The sequence below is a fragment of the Amblyomma mixtum genome, chromosome 2 (assembly GCF_055824585.1).
Source record: "Amblyomma mixtum isolate Tamu chromosome 2, ASM5582458v1, whole genome shotgun sequence".
In the NCBI taxonomy this organism is placed as follows: Eukaryota; Metazoa; Arthropoda; class Arachnida; order Ixodida; family Ixodidae; genus Amblyomma; species Amblyomma mixtum.
This window is the reverse complement of record NC_143013.1, coordinates 53,844,728-53,861,310: the sequence shown is the minus strand read 5'-3', so window position 1 is coordinate 53,861,310 and position 16,583 is coordinate 53,844,728. Positions and strand designations below refer to the sequence as shown.

The 16,583-nt window shown below is 44.2% G+C and overlaps 1 protein-coding gene and 1 long non-coding RNA gene across 3 annotated transcripts in view; one reads left to right on the top strand and one right to left on the bottom strand.

Annotated features, from left to right (window-relative positions):
- Positions 1-16,583, top strand: part of LOC149359389 (queuine/queuosine transporter SLC35F2-like) — a 291,042-nt gene that overhangs the window by 119,328 nt on the left and 155,131 nt on the right. The gene's annotated exons all lie outside the window — the stretch shown is intronic.
- Positions 634-3,612, bottom strand: LOC149359390 (uncharacterized). The gene is made up of 2 exons (XR_016288270.1): positions 3,543-3,612; positions 634-804 (listed from the first exon to the last, which is right to left on the bottom strand). It is a non-coding gene; the product is annotated as an uncharacterized LOC149359390 (long non-coding RNA).

Genomic DNA, 16,583 nt, shown 5'->3' with positions numbered 1-16,583 from the left:
AGAGGAAAGTAGAAGAGAGTGAGAGGCGAGGGAGACACCGCAGTCGCCAGTCAGAGTCCAGACGTGCCCTTATAAAAATTTCTATAGACAGTCCATAGACTGTCTATAGACTTCAGTCTATGAAGTCTATAGACTGTCTATAGACAAATCCTTTAGACTGGTCTATAGACAGTCTATAGATTTATGGCCATACACTTTTAGTAGACTTTTGTCTATAGACAGTCTATAGACAAATGTCTACTGAAAGTCTATAGGTCTATAGGAAGTCTATAGACACATGTCTATAGACAGTCTATAGACGATCTATAGACTTATGGTTATAGATTTCCTATAGAGCTGTCTATAGACCGTCTATAGACACTTGTCTATAGACGGACAATAGACGACCTATAGACTTATGGCCATAGACATCCTGTAGATTACTGTCTATAGACAGTCTACAGACAAAAGTCTACTGGTCCAGTAGACATATGTCTATAGACTGTCTATAGACATTCCATAGGTGTGTGAGACGTTTGTCTATAGACAGTCTGTAGACCTCTGTCTACTAAACTATTGGTAGACCATTATCTATAGACTGTCCACAATCATTGAAAAAGGTCACCAGACAGAGTTCACACATGAAACAATCAATATACTTACAAATTTAGTTTATTTCCAAGCTATCCAGGCTGGGAATATGCAATACATGCACCATAAGAATGCACCACAGTAACTTAAAAGTTGAAAGTAATAGTCCGGCTAGTTTCCTCAGAAGCATTCTTGTGGCCTGTTGTCTGCAGTAAATCATCCGGGCATGTTCACCTGTACAGCACAAAGGAAAAAAATAATATAAGAGGAACTGAAAAAAAAAAAATCCCATTCCATCTCGACACATGTGCTTTACAATGCAAGGTACATCCTGGCTATGCCATTCTAGAAAGGCAATCTTGATCTTTTGGTTTGGTTTTATGGGGTTCAAAGACCCAAGGCGACAAAGGCTACGAGACGCTGAAGTTAAAAGCTGGGAAATAATTTCGGTCACCTGTGCATAGTACACAGGCCTTTAGCATTTTGCCTCTATTAAAATGCGACCGCCTAGGCCGGAATCGAACCTGCATCTTTCAGGTCGCCATACGAACATGATAGCCACTGAGCTATCACGCCTGCTCAATCATTTCAGTAAATACACGACAGATTATAAGTGTCGTCATAAAACATTGCAACAAAGACTCCTAATCCCTGGACACTCTACTCTGAATCCAGTACTGATATTGATTTCTGTATGGCAATACTGTTACAGCCAATACTGATCTCTTTATGGCAATCCTTTTACAATATTTGTAAGAGAAGACTTCGAACAATTGTGCCACATATCTGCATTGACTCGCAAGGAGCTGTTAAGAATGTCACCTCCATAAAATACAGATTCAGTGCACCTTACAGAGGGATCCAAAAAGGAGAATATTGCAGCATTTATTCTTATAACCGCTATAGAAGAAGCGCTTCAGAATACCCTGCGTGAATTAAGCCTGGTACACCCGGCCAAATTTTTAACTGGCTCGGGTGTTGCATCGCTAAATGCACCTTGTAAAAAAGGTGCCTTTCGGCTACACTGCTGCCGTATTCATGCTGTAATTTAACGAGTGAAATCTCATTTCGTGGTTCCTTTTTGTTCATATAATGTTTGAGTGCTGTACTTGCGTGTTTAGATCAAAGTTATCAGTACCATTCGTCTGCCACTACGAACAGCTGAAACAAGCGGCATACGCAGCAATGGATCTGGTCCATATGGCCTTATCCTCTGGGTAAAGTACCACTCCTTTCATGGCGGACAAATCGTTTACCCAGATTAGTGCAAATGCGCTACCAGAACCATTGCTGCGTATTCCGCTTGTTTCGGCTCTTCGTAGCGGCAGAGGATGAATATTTCTGATAACTTTGATCTAAACATGCAACTACTCCACTCAAACATTATATTAACAAACAGAAACTATGAAATGCCATCTCACGCGTCAAATTACACAATGAATATGCCAGCAGTGTAGCCAAAAGGCACCTTTTTACAAGGTGCATTTAGCGATGCAACACACCTAAGCCAGTTAAAGATTTGGCCGAGTGTATGTAAGCCGATACTCAAACGGGCACAAGCTATACAAAACCAGCAGGCAGAAGCAACCAGTTCACCACAGATTTGCGCCTATAACTTGAAGCACAAAGACGGAACAGCCTACTCGTACATCTGCGCGCGCTCTTAGAAACAAGCGGGTTGCAGCGCTTCCATGCCGCGCTCATTATTCAGAAAACTAATACAGCACAGAGGCTGCAGCTGCGCCGTTTCAAAAGCAGTGGCGAGGTTGAAACAGCAAATTACTGTCACGACAAAATACCGCCTGAAATTCACTTAGTTTTTCCTTCAAGTGCAGCTCCAACAGCGCAGTAAAGAGGTGTGTTTCTTGCATGGAGGCAGCCTAACCCAACGCTGTTAGAAAAATCAGCGAAAGCATTGAACGTGCTCAAAGTAGGAAGTATTTCAATGAAACAATTAACGCCTTCAACAGGCGCAGCTATAATAACACGAGAGCTTAATTTAATTTTAGGCGCAAATAAGCGGCGAGTCACATGGGCGCTTTCGTAACGTAGCAGTCTGAAATCAGAAACACATACTTTGCCTCTCGCGCAAATGGTATTCAAGAAATCTGTGCACGCGTGAGCGGGATTCATGAACGAACCACTCGGAACGAAATGTAAGCCACCTCTTGTCGAGCCGACCTTTACCCAGCTTTCAAAATGAAGTGCCCGCTAGCCAGCGGCGGCCGGCCAACGGCTCTGATGACAGGCACGGACGAATCCATACGTGTGCAACGAAGGGGAGATGGGATGGAGCTCGTGGGTTCTTCGCGGTGTTAGAGCACGCCGGCCATTCGCGCCGGCAACGAATTTTATTCACCCATCACACTACAAGCATTCCTCCAGCGCCGCTTGAATACAACTTTGACAAACGTCTCGCGCTCCAGTCTATACCGTTACAAGACACCTTTGCTGAAACGTCGGCGTCCACGACGCGCACCGAGCGAGCGTCCATACGTAGCAAGCAATGCACACCTCAAAAAGAACAGCACTCCATGGTCCAGACAGGCGATAACACAAAGATAAGAAAATAAATGTTATCCACCACTGAACGAGACTGTATGTAAGTACGTTTTCGGAGGTGCAAAGTAAATTGAGCTCACACGGCGCTAACTAACACACAGTTCCATTTCGGCCGTTATTCACAGGCTAAACGACATTCTGGCCGCGCATCTATCTTGAAACACGAAAAATCTAGTAGACAGCTCGCGAGGAGCGGCTTATCATCAAGGGCATCGCACAGACTGCCTTTCCGCGCGTTAGTAAAGACAGCGGGACAGAGATAAGCGGCATTAGTCGAGAACCCGATGGCTTCCGCCTTAGAAACGAAGATAGGACGTTTGTAACTGCGCACATAATCTGTTCTGCACACACAGCTCTGCTTAGAGTGGTTTAGGAGATCAAATTAATAAAATATAAACGTGTAGACTTACCGTAAGCGGACGATGAAGCTGAATTTTGAAGAAAACGTAATCCGCGAACAACACGCCAACGCCATTGATGCAGCCACGCACAGGGTCGTTTGCAGCCCGAATGATTTTCCGCCGTCTCGCGGTAAAATGGGTAAAACGTGAAACAGAAACCCATTTCACGGTCGTATCTTTATCGCTCGCACTCTTGCCGTGTGCAGCTTGATCTGGATATCCAAGACCACAGAAGGAAATTGGTTTATAAGCTTAAATTCTTCGCTTACCCTCTAAAAATCTTATTGTTTTCGTGAAAACAGAACCGAAATCTAACTTCTTGTCGGTATACGCGCCGCATCATCCACCGAATAGTATGTGGTACAATTCTCAAATAATAATTATAAGATTGCACAGCATAACGTCTTTTTTGCGTGTGTTCGTGTTTAGAAAACTGATATGCGCCACATCAGCGTGTCATCGGCTCCGAAGCAACAGGTCTAAGGGTAGGAACGAAAAAATACTGGCTTTGTGATTGTTGCGTCGCAGCACTTATTCACGTGAATACAAATTGCAAAGGTAGAAATGGCAGATGTTAATCGCACAGAGGACCAGGCTCTTTGAGATTAATTTACGATGTTTCTAAGGGATGGGCGCTTCCTTGAATTCTCACACCCGTATTTCCCCCTTTATTTTCAGGACGTTTAAAAGAGAAATGTAGAACCGTTGATGAAATGTTTCTGATTTCAGCGCGTTGGACAGTAACGATCGAAAGATGGAATGGAATTGTGTAGAGCGATTCCTTTAAGGGACAGCGTATTCGTTCGATGTAGTACAGTTTGTGGGCGCCCTTACTTCCTGAACGGCTGCCTTTCCTCGGCTTACTTGTTAGCATTAAACATCTAATTCTATTGACTATATACGTCATGGTATAACGAAAAGGAGCTTGTCAATGCTCCTGAAAACAATATACAGGAGGGTGTTGTAATGGCCTTACGCAATACTTTTTAATTTCCGTAATAACGAAGGAGTGGGGGACTCCCGACATAGTTGCGGTCACTAGATGCATCCCGTCAACATGCAGTGCAAAAAGAAATTGACATTGTTCTGGACTTAGCCGAAAGTCAGTGTATCGAACATAGATAAAATTACGATTGTTATAGACTGGTCTATAGGCAGTAGGCTATCTATAGTGTACAGTCTATAGACGAAAGGAAATTGAGGTAGTTGTAGACTGTAGTCTATAGAGAGTCTATAGACCGTCTATAGACGAAAGGAAATTGAAGCAGCTATAGACCGTAGTCTATAGAGAGTCTATAGACCGTCTATAGACGAAAAGAAATTGAGGCATCTATAGACCTTGGTGTATAGAGAGTCTATAGACCGTCTATAGACGAAAGGAAATTGAAGCAGTTATAGACTTTAGTCTATAGAGACTCTATAGACAAAAGAAAATTGAGGCAGCTATAGACCTTAGTCTATAGCGAGTCTATTGACCGTCTATAGACGAAAGGAAACTGAAGCAGTTATAGACTTTAGTCTATAGACAGTCTATAGACAAAAGGAAATTGAGGCAGCTATAGATCTTAGTCTATAGCGAGTCTATAGACCGTCTATAGATGAATGGAAATTGAAGCAATTATAGACTTTAGTCTATAGACAGTCTATAGACAAATGGAAATTGAGGCGGCTATAGACCTTAGGCTATAGCGAGTCTATAGACCGTCTATAGACGAAAGGAAATGGAGGTAGTTATAGACTTCAGTCTATAGAGAGTCTATAGACCGTCTATAGACAAAAGGAAATTGAACCAGCTATAGACTTTAGTCTATAAAGTGTCTATAGACCGTCTATAGACAAAAGGAAATTGAACCAGCTATAGACTTTAGTCTATAAAGTGTCTATAGACAGTCTATAGGCAAAAGGAAACTGAGGCAGCTATAGACCTTAGTCTATAGAGAGTCTATAGACCGTCTATAGACAAAAGGAAATTGAAGCAGCTATAGACTTTAGTCCATAGATTTTCTATAGACTGTCTATAGACAAAAGGAAAAGTCTATAGGATGGCTATAGAGTCTATAAAAAGTCTATAGAAAGTCTATAGACCATTTTTATAAGGGTGGGGAGAGTGGAGGGGTCGTCAGGGGTGTCACACTGTGATTGCTGGTCATCATTACGCCACTCGCTGGCACCGTCTGTACCGGTCTCTCTCTCTCTCTCACACACACGGACGCACGCACGTACGCACGCACAAGTACACACGTACTCTGCCGCGTGAATATAGCGTGTGTTGTCTGTGATTTTTTTTCTGACCGGCATATGCGTGTACTGTTGGCTAGTGTGCCGAAATGGTGATGTCTTCTTTGCCTACATGACCTAAGCCACATTTGGGGACTGTGCATGATTTCCCCGCTCACCACGCCGCAGATTGTCCCGGTGTATAGCGCTCCAAGACGCCAGGAGAAATATTTCTGATATATTTACCTACTATTGTAATAATTCAGTTCATTCCGGCAGTTACGGAAACGTATAGCTCTTCGCGCGTCGCCGTGTCTCCACCGCGTGCTTAAAAATGTAAAGCGGCATGGGCCAGATGCTGTGACCGGTGGAATGGAGCAGTGCCGACTGAATGAAGGGCGCAGCTAGCCTCCGAGACTAGGGAGAAAAGGACAGGCAGAACATTAACCTCATCCTTCTGTAATCCTTACGTGTCCTGCGCCCTTTTCGCGACCTGCAGTAAAGCCAGGGGTGAGTGACAGAAGGAAAGGCCTTGAGCCCTCCACCGTTACACCGAAGCAGCAAACGCTGAAATCGGAAACAAGCATCCACGTTGTCTCCTCCATCGTGCAGAAGAGTGTTAGGTTCACTGAGAGGTTTTTAATTCCTCTTTTCGCCATATCTTTCGAAATGCCTATTTTTATCCCTTTGTTTTCCACTGCTCGCGGCTTCACCGGCGACGGCTGTTCGCTAATACGCGGTGCGTTTAAAAGCAGCTAAACGTCGTTGCTGTGGCTATTTTTTCAAGTTAGTTTGCGTAAAAAAAAATTCACAGGCCTGATTAACTCGTGAAAAGGTTGTGGAAAGTGACATAACTTACAATCTTTTGCTTTGAGCGAAGGTCGTGCTTGGATACGCGTGGGATCACCTCCCGAGACATTCCTTGTTTTTCGCACAGATAAAGGCGTCCAGCATGTTTACTTATCCGATGGCATTCAGACCCTCTTACTGTATTGCAAACCACTGTGCCGTATGGGAGGCCTGTAACATGGACGAGACGAAGTGAACCGAGACGACTGATACGGTGGCGCCATCTGTCATCATTGCGGATACCTATCTGGACATGGAGAACCGGTTTCATGTGAAATGCCGGGCCGAATGTGCGAGAAGGAAGACATTAGTGACTTAGGCAACCACTTCTGTGAGGTTCTTTTGCGCACGGAGCTGACATATATTGAGGCAAATGAAGTTAGGTTGGGGTTCATACTCCATTATGGCACATGACATCTTCCACGCTTCTTCCAGCATTTCCATTCCTAGTTTGGCCTACGTCAATGACTTCTGCATTGAGCTGGCAAACAATACATCTGATGAAAATTGCCCGTTGTGTCTAGTCTGTCGTTATTAGCAGCATGAGTATTGAGCTAGACCACCTTTACTTTTGGGGTGCAGCTGGAACGAAACGTTATTCTCTTCATCAAAATCAGGCTTGCAAATAAGATTTTGAGAATTCCTACCATTGTGTAAGACTTTCGCGCGGTGATTCATAGGCTGTGACAATGTGCTACTGAGTATGAAGTGCAATGTTCGACCCAACAGCTGTAGTGGCATTTCGGTGTAGGCTTTGACCACAGGTGGTCAAAGTTCTGAGCCTTCCATCAAGGCCTGCCTAATATACCGCAGTGCACCCTTGGCGCGTAGAAGTAATCATACTACATTGCTAAAGGTTAACTGATGCTTTTTCTTCACCTTCTAAGCAGGATAGGGGCACCCTTTATAGATTTGATATTTTCGTGCACTTTTAAAAGCAGATCCGTGGAGAGGACAGTAATTGAATTTTTATGCGCGCCAGTGCTACATCCGGGCTTTCAGAAAGGCTTTAGTGTGGTGTCCACATTCATTACGGTCTTCTGTAGATTTTCAATGTGCATCAAAGTCGCGGTATGCGGGCGCTCTTACCTTCAATCACAGCCAAAAAAAAAAAACAAGACAAAACAAAACCTGACCTCGCGTCCTCTTGCTCAGCACAGAAAGCCATGGCCACTGAATTGACGCAGTCGGTCCTTTGTTCAGTTTTTCCTTGTTAGTATTTCAGGACCGCATAAGTGCATTACAATGGGGGCAACCGCATGGCCGCCTGAATTGCCTTTTCGCAGGAGGAGCAGGAGCGAAATTGTGATTAGGTTCCTCGTTCTTTTGAAAGAAAATCCCAGGGAAGCGTAAAGAATTTTTAATTTTGATGGAATTCGTGTAGCTCGGCTGCAGAAATGCAACGGAAATAGCTTAGGTAGTGCCTCGTGCAGAATTATTAAATTCATATTTGTCGACATTGAACGCGTGAGCGGATACGTGGCTTATATGCGCTTATAAGTATACACGATGATTAATAAGAAATTTTGCTTGAAGTGAAGATATTTTCAAATCATATTGCCAGAACCATTGTGATGCTCATTTACAATCGCGTTTTTTTCGTTAAACCTAACTACTGTGGCTTAATTACGGCATCAACTACTAAACCTAATATTGAGAGATTGCTTATTCTGTAAAAAGTTTTCTAGAGCAGTACTAATGCTCTATCACACACGTCAATTATTCACAAAATACAACGTTTTTAAAGTCAATAACATTACGACTACCTTCTTTGCAAGCTGTTCAGAGAAGGAGCTAAATGTTACCGTGAACTTAATCAGAAAATAGCTAAACCAGAAATTAATCTAGAATTCTATTATACGAGTAATTTTGTTCTGTGATACTTTTAAGCAATTCAAACAACGTGCGATCTCCAAATGTTGCAAAACAAATTACCTCGGGTGTTGAACAGCTTATACGCTAGAAGAATACAACTTGAGAACATCGCGCTCAAGACATTTCGAGATATTTTAAAAATGCAGTGCGTCACTATTTTTTACATCTATGCTTTAAATTGTAATTTGTCTTTTCTTGTGAGTCATGGTGAAATGTAGTTGTTACTTAATTTGAAATTCGTTCTCACCATGTAGTGCGCCTGGTATTATGCGCGCACTGTACTTTCATATTTTTCTTTTGCTGTCTTGAACAGCCTTTCATATTTTTTTCTGTCTGCCAATCAAACAAACTGCCAATCAATGGGGCCTGCGATTCTGTCAAGCTGGTCTTTGGCAGCTCTTTCCGCATGCTTCATGGATAATGTAAAAGAGAATGTAGATAAAGTCCTATTGCATTGTCTTTTAACCGCAATGAATCGCCAGTCATTGTTCTGTTTTAAAATACAATTATTTTTGTGGATGTTGTGTATGTATGTTTTGTTATAAAGAGAGCATACCTTATTCATCCATGAGCTTCTGGAAACATCTGCCGTATGCACTGTACAGATTTATCAGAAAACGTGTTGTCGCTTTCTTTAGGTATTTCGTATGAATGCTCCGCTGTTTCAATTGTCACAGCTGCCCACGGTGCGTCAGTTGACGCCGAGTGAACCCGCACATGTTACACAACGCGCTCGGCGCGGGCTCCGCGAAACGGTGCGGGGAAGGCGCGGGCGTGGCTGTTATCACGGCTACAGTCATTTGCGGTTGTCAGCCTTTAGCCAGACGCAGCTGAATTGCGGAGGAAATTTGTTTATGGTTTATGGGGGGTGAACGTCCCAAAGCGACTCAGGCTCTCAGGGACAACGTAGTGAAGGGCTCCGGAAATTTCCACCACCCATGGGATTATTTAACGTGCACTGACATCGCACAGTACAGGGGCCGCTAGCATTTCTCTTTCGTCGAAACTCGATCGGGATCGAACCCGCGTCTCTCGGGTCGCAGCCGAGCGCCATAACCACTGAGCTACCGCGGCGGCGAGTGCGAAGAGTGAGTGATCTAGTGCAGTGAGAGTACAGTGAGCGGGTGATCAAGTGCAAATAATGAGTGAGTAATCGAGTTCAGAGAGTGAGTGAGTGAGTGAGTGAGTGAGTGAGTGATCGAGTGCAGAAAGCGCGGTCGAAATTCGATCGCCGCGGCCGGGAGCGAACCCGCGTCTTTCGGATCAGCAGCCGAGTTCCATGACCACTGAGCCACCGCGGCGGGGCAGTTGAGCAGGATGAGGCGGTGTAATTTCTTTAGCGCTCTGATGGCCCCTCTATTCATTTTACGAGGGTTAGATTTTTCTTTCTAAAAGAAGCGTCATCTTCATCAACACCGTTATCCACGTCCCCGCTGCCACTGCTACTGCTAGTGCCGCGGCTACTATTGCTACTGCAGTTACAACAGATGCTATTACCACTACGACGTCTACTACTACAACTGCTGCTGATGCTGGAGCTGCTTCTACTGTTGCTAAATCAACCACGGCTACTACTGCTAACGATGATGACATTAACCATATCCCGCTGCTAGATGTTGAACTAAACGGGAAAATATTGCAAAGGCGTAAACCGTATTGGCTGAAATCCACTACAAGCTCATCTACGCTGTTGCTGTCGTATCGAATCCTTATCTGCGTTCATCGACATTTTCCGTGCCCTTTGCCAGCACCGTGAGAGAGTGGTTTAATTACATTCTCCCTGCCTTTGTCGTTCCCCTCTGAGCGTGTGTAACACTACAGTGCCCTCAACTGAGTTGGCTTAGCACTGCGGAATCGAGACTGGCCGGTCCGATTGTGGGCTCGACCAGCTGTCTACGACTTTCTTGTTTTTGGTGCTTGTTGGTGGCCCGAGCAGCAACTGTTTGTGCACGTGGGAGGATATATCTCAGTGCGCTTGCCTGATATTTAATTGACGCACACGAAGAGCCCTTCTCGCTCAGGAGGCAAAATGGATAGCCAGCACAGAATGACTGCAGTGCACAGAAAAAGTAAAAGTGATTGTTTAGCCTGACAAGAGTAGTTTCCGACACAAGAACCGCTCACTCCAGTGAACTGAGAGCCGCTCACATCGTCGGAGTGTTGCCAATGAAAAGAAAAAAAGAAACGTTCTCGAGCCAGCGCAGAGCTAGCTTCTGCTCGTTATAGTAACTGCGCGTTATGGTGCGGCGGGAATGGCGTAGCAATCCCTGCGTTAATTTATTGTTAGTCTGCCGAAGCGGAGGTGTTTTGTCTTCGCTTGCTTCCGCCTCATCTTTCAGTGCACAGGCTGTAATTGGCAGTTACTCTTCGCAGAACACTCGAAATGTCATCCCACTTCGTTGCAGCTGGAACGATAAAGTCAGCCGCTGCCTTTTGGGCGACCCGCTGCCGGACGACTGGGATGTGTGTGTGTGTGTGTGTGTGGGGGGGGGGGGGCATTTCTATGCGTTAACTAATCACTGAAACTGAAACAGCAATATTATGCCGTACGAAAGACAGTGCTTCACTCTTGTATTTTTACGACCTTATGTGCATTTATTTTATTCCTATTCTTGTCACAATTTTCTTTGTCGGGTCAACTTTAAGCACGTCTATACCTAGTGCTAACAGCTCTGAAACTTTTATGCTTTTCATTTAATGTTTCTCGCTATAATCTTCGTCTTCCGTCGCGTGATTCAAATGGTTCAGGTTCAGCTGTAGGGGCGCAGAAAAGGGTGAGGTTTGGTGTGTTCTGAAGCCGTAGCGGTAACTTACTACACTAACCTATGTTGCCGCGCAGCTCCTTGAGGGAACGTTTCTGTGGATATCCACCTTTCTAAAAGGCAATTTTTTTGCCGTTAAGTAGACAGTAATACCGCAGTGTACATGACTTTGGCCCCGTCAGAGCCTTCTTCTCGTACAAAAAACGCCCAAGAACTAGCGAAAAAATTCGTTTTGTATGGTGGAGATGCGGGAATTTTGAGGCACGCTTTCAGTGCCGGTTTGGCGCCCAGCCTTCGCGTTATGTTTAATACGATACCGTTTAGGTTGTCTTCTTCCAAAAACTGCCCGGTTTCTCCTCGACGAAATTCCTTTATTGGTCGAAAGGGTCGTGTCGTCTCACCGCCAAATTTGAAAATCTGAGGAGTAGCATGTTCGAATACCTTCCATTCAATTATCATACGGCATTATACTGAACCAACCCAGGCTTCCACCTTAAGTCACCCCAAGTCCTCAGCAATGTAGGTTATATGCATCAAATAATCCCTACTAATCCACCTTTATTTTCTGGCGTGGGCCAACTTCAAATATTTCGGGGCTGCTTTTGAATATTTGAGGTCGGCCAATTTTTTACTGATATCGCATTTCCGCCTTTTAGGATGTAGTTAAGAAGGCTCATAGTTTTTGTTTGTTCCGCTTGGTAAGCGCATTAACCATAACCAGATTCCCTGTAGATCTATGCCGCCCGGAGTCCCAGCTTGTGGTTGAGTTTTTGGACTTTAAAGTCGCCGGACCAGTGAGGACGCTTCGCTCCCATGATGTACAATATACTCGTTGAAGCCAGTGGCCGTAAATGCATTTTTACTCACATTACTTGCCCGCCTCTTTTTTTTTTCGTCTCCAGACTTGCCGCGAATGTGGTTGGCTTAAGATTTCTGATTTTAGCGAGTAAAGCCACGTTTCAAAGCTGGTTCGCCGAGAAATTCGATCGTCCATATAGCATTAAAACCTTGTGCTACATTGCAGCAGCGCTTTCCTTCAATGAAATACTCACGCACATGCAAAAATGGAATCGTTATCGCTCTAATCGCAAAGTTCGCCCGCCGGTGCAGGGAGCTGCTTTAGGGTAGAAAACTGTGTTTCTTTTTGTTATCGGGACTGCCTGAAGACGCATCTTAATTGCGCTCGCGTGAACTTAGTTAATGTTCTTATACATACACTTGGCAGTAGCGTAGGCAAGAGGAAATCCAATAAGATAGAAACACACCCACGTCGAATGACTTGACGTTAAATCTGCATATTCAGAAGGCGAAACAGGCTGATCCTAACGCAGCAAGTAAATGAGAAAAACGCATCGACGTGTGTTGTGGAAGCGAATGATGGTAATGCATACTGTGGAAGCGAAGGCAACGCATATTCTTATGCATGCCAACTTTTAATAGCTGAAAAACAAATTTGTTCCGCTGGTGCGCGCAACCAAGGTCGTATTGTTTGCAGTCTTGGGTAGCAACTCCTAGTAGTTTTAAAAAGTCTACCTAATTCATTATTCAAAAATTCTAATTTTCATTTTAAGCCCAAGCGCGTTTCGTAAGCTTGTGAACGGGGAAACAGCGTGAAAGCAGTGTTATCTTTTTTTTTTTTAGAAGCGTACCTCCTTTGCGGTTTTTGATTTCCGGATTTTAAGGAAAGCCCTCGAAACAGGAAAAAAAAAGCACGTGATTATGTTTTTACAGTTCCGTATTGTCACGCTCCCAAACGAGTTTTCAACGAACTAAGCGTGCATGGTGACTGGGCCAAAGTGAGGGGCTGCCGCTCGCTCTGGTCGGCTGCAAAATGATAGAAAAAAATAATTATAACAGAAGGCTAACTTGATCTGCGTGTCTTCGCTGTTTTCCTTTCCTTTTTTATTTTTTTTTTCTGTGTGGTGACTGAACGAAGGCTTCGGCTTAATTGGCTTTCGGTGGCCTGCCTATCACTTACTGGAGACGACGGCTCGCTCTTTTAATGCTCCGGACGTAGGTGCTAACGCATTTACAGGGCAATGCTGACAGCGGCATCGGCCTCTCACTTCAACGTCGCTGGCCGATATAATATTGTCGCGCAAAAACGCACTCACGTGCTTTTTTGTGTTTCCTGGGCTTTCTTTATAAATTGGAAAAAAGGACCACGAAGGGGCCACGTTGGTATAATAAACAGCAGCTGCTTTTTCTTAAAGCCTCCCTATAACTTAACGAAAGACGCTTGGGCCTAAAATGAAAATTACACAAATTTGCAAACAATTTCTAGCCCAGTAATGAATTAGGTGGAAATTGAAACTTACTCGGAGTTGCACTTCCAGGTGACCAGCAAAGAGTCTTTGGTTTCACGCGTCTGTGGCGCACGACTTAATTTGTTTTTAAAGCTTTCCCAGTCGAAAAAAAAAGCGACAGAATTGTGTCCAAAATGCAACAAAATGTTTTGCCGTTTTGTCGTAACGACAGCTTTTTCTGTAGTATTGTAGTATTTTGCTGTAGCAAAGTTGTATTCTCTGCAGTTCTGCCGTTACGACAACGGACAGCACAACTGTACAGAAAATTTTGTTGTGATTGCACTTTTGTTACTAAATGTTCTTGGCCAAAAATACTGCAAAAAATGCTTTGTAATGGCAGAAAATTTTCTGTTTTATTTTTCATTTTTGTCGGCTTAAGTTACGTGGTGCGCCCTGTATGAAAACGAAGAGCCGAAGAAACCAGGCATATCGCCCCTGCCCGATTTCATTTAGCCAGCCTGCGGTCTGTAAAAATAGCCTACTTCATCAAAGAAGCTGCGAAGGACTGTGTATCTTCTGTCGTTGCCTGTCATATGCAGCATTTGCCGGTTGTAGATGTTCGCCCGATTTTTATGTTACCGCAAGATGTGCTCATAATTCTCATAACACACGGTGACCTTTAAGGGTGAGACGTAGTGAAACTATGCAAGTGCCGAGAACAAAATTGGCAGTGGCTTAGCTCGGCTATGCCAGGATATACGCAGCGAAAGCATACGACACAGCTGGCGAAGCCAGCGGAGGCGTGAGCAACGACGAGGCAAGCGGTGTGACGTCATACGAAACGGCGACTCCGCGGCGAGGCGCGCTGTGTGACGTCATGTACAGATGGCGCGGTGATCGCGCGGCGTCCGCCAGCTGCAGCGGTTGCTAGGCAACGGCTCAAGGTCGGTCTCTGTGCCTCCTCGGAGCACCGCCACAGCGAAATCGCAAGTTGGTGGCCAATGTAGCTCTCGCTACAAAACATCAGCGCCTACTTTTCCTCCGTCGTTCTTTCTTTCTTTCTTTCTTTCTTTCTTTCTTTCTTTCTTTCTTTCTTTCTTTCTTTCTTTCTTTCTTTCTTTCTTTCTTTCTTTCTTTCTTTCTTTCTTTCTTTCTTTCTTTCTTTCTTTCTTTCTTTATTTATTTATTTCTTTCTTTCTTTCTTTCTTTCTTGCTTTCTTTCTTTCCTTCTTGCTTTCTTTCTTTCCTTCTTTCTTTCCTTCTTTCTCTCTCTCTCTCTCTCTTTCTTTCCTTCTTTCTTTCAAAGTACGCATGTAATTACATAAAGAGACTCAAGGATCCTTAGCCACAGGCTAGTCGTGGATCCCAAAATGAATACAAATAAGTCTACTGACGATTCAGGAGAAAAACAAAACACGCACACATTTGTCGGTGTAGAAGGAAACAATTTGAATGCAAAATACAATACAAAATACAATACAAAATACAGACTGAAACACTATCATACGAGATACATATAACCAAAGAAAAAATAAATGTCACTCTACATTCAGATTGCCATGTTCAATAGATTAGTAGTATTATGCCACGCCACAGACGCATATAGTGTCGCTTCACTGAGACGCTCCTGTTTGAAGAAAAAAATTCTTCAATGCTCTAAATGTATTAGGTGAAGATATGACTGAGCATGGGATAGCATTCCAAATTTTGACACCAGAAAAACGGAGACATCGATGACGCCTACTCGTTATGCATTGCATGCGTTACTTTCAGTGATAACGAACAACTCTCATTAGATTCCCTTAACATAGTTCTATAGCGTTGGCGTTGTTCCATTTCCCGGACGCCTCCTGTGCTCGCCGTGGCATGGCCGAGGCAAAGGCGGGGACCACTGCGCGTGCGCTGGAGGCGTCCTGTAAAACTTTGTACGTCTACGCTTGTACGTCTCCTATATGCTAAAATACTCTGTTGTTACCGATTCCCGAATTTATCGGTCCCTAATCCGGGAACGCCGCTTAGATTGGGCCTTTTCATCAGCTGACACGAGAAACACCTCGCGCTTTTGAAGCCATGGTGCCTCCAGACTGTGCCAAAATGCCCTGCTGCCTGCGTTAGGCGTTTATGGTTTTCACGTTTACGCTCGTGCGTTCGTTTATAACGTAACTTGCGTTTCGGTCCCGCCGGCGTTTTCATTCGCACGAAGGCCCACGTATCCTGTCCCTGCGGCAGATTTTCATGGTTCCAGACTATAGTTAGCCCAGTTCCATTTAGGGAGGCAGGCTTGATCTAAAGAGCAGCTCTGTGTTCTACGCCGATCGTGTCCTATCTTTTAAGGTGATCTCAAAGAGAACCGCCTTGTTTCGACATTTCTGCGCTAAACAAAATCCGGTGGAGAATGAATCCCGTGTAGGCGATGACAGCCGTTCCGCAGCGCCTTGGTGGTAATTCCGGAATACGTATATGTTTTGGCCTTTTCCATCTTATCTGATTAATGGTGGCACAAAAGAGGGCTCAAGGGGCATTCGTGCGCTGTCGGCACCACCGAATTGGTTACGTCTTGATAAAAGAAGGTTGCCGGCATGAATAGAAGCCAGCGGGCTGGAGCTGATTGAGTGTCGTATTAGTTAAGGGCCAGTACGACTGTAACCGGAGTGGCCGTGTGACCTTCGCAGACGCAGTGGTCGGTCGCGTGCCTGTTTCCTGTGTCTACATATATATATATATATATATATATATATATATATATATATATCTTATATGCATATTTTCCATAAATCTCGGCAAGAGTGCAAACAAGCTTGGCCTTAAGATCCTTTGTTTTTTGGTCGCATCTTTAGGTGTCGGTCACTGCGTGGAATAAGCAGGTGCTAACTACAAACTGGTATATTTTTTTTGTTTGGACTTAACTGCAACTAAAATGTTTTCTTTGAACTGAAACTGTGGGAACGAGAAGCATTTTCTTTTTTCACACCATGGAATATAGACACCTCAGTTAGTGGCAATTAATTAAAAACTGATTTCACAGAGAATGCTTCCGAGCGGACTCCAAGGGAAGGCAAACATAGCAAAGGGCGGAAGACACATTGGGTACATCGCTATTG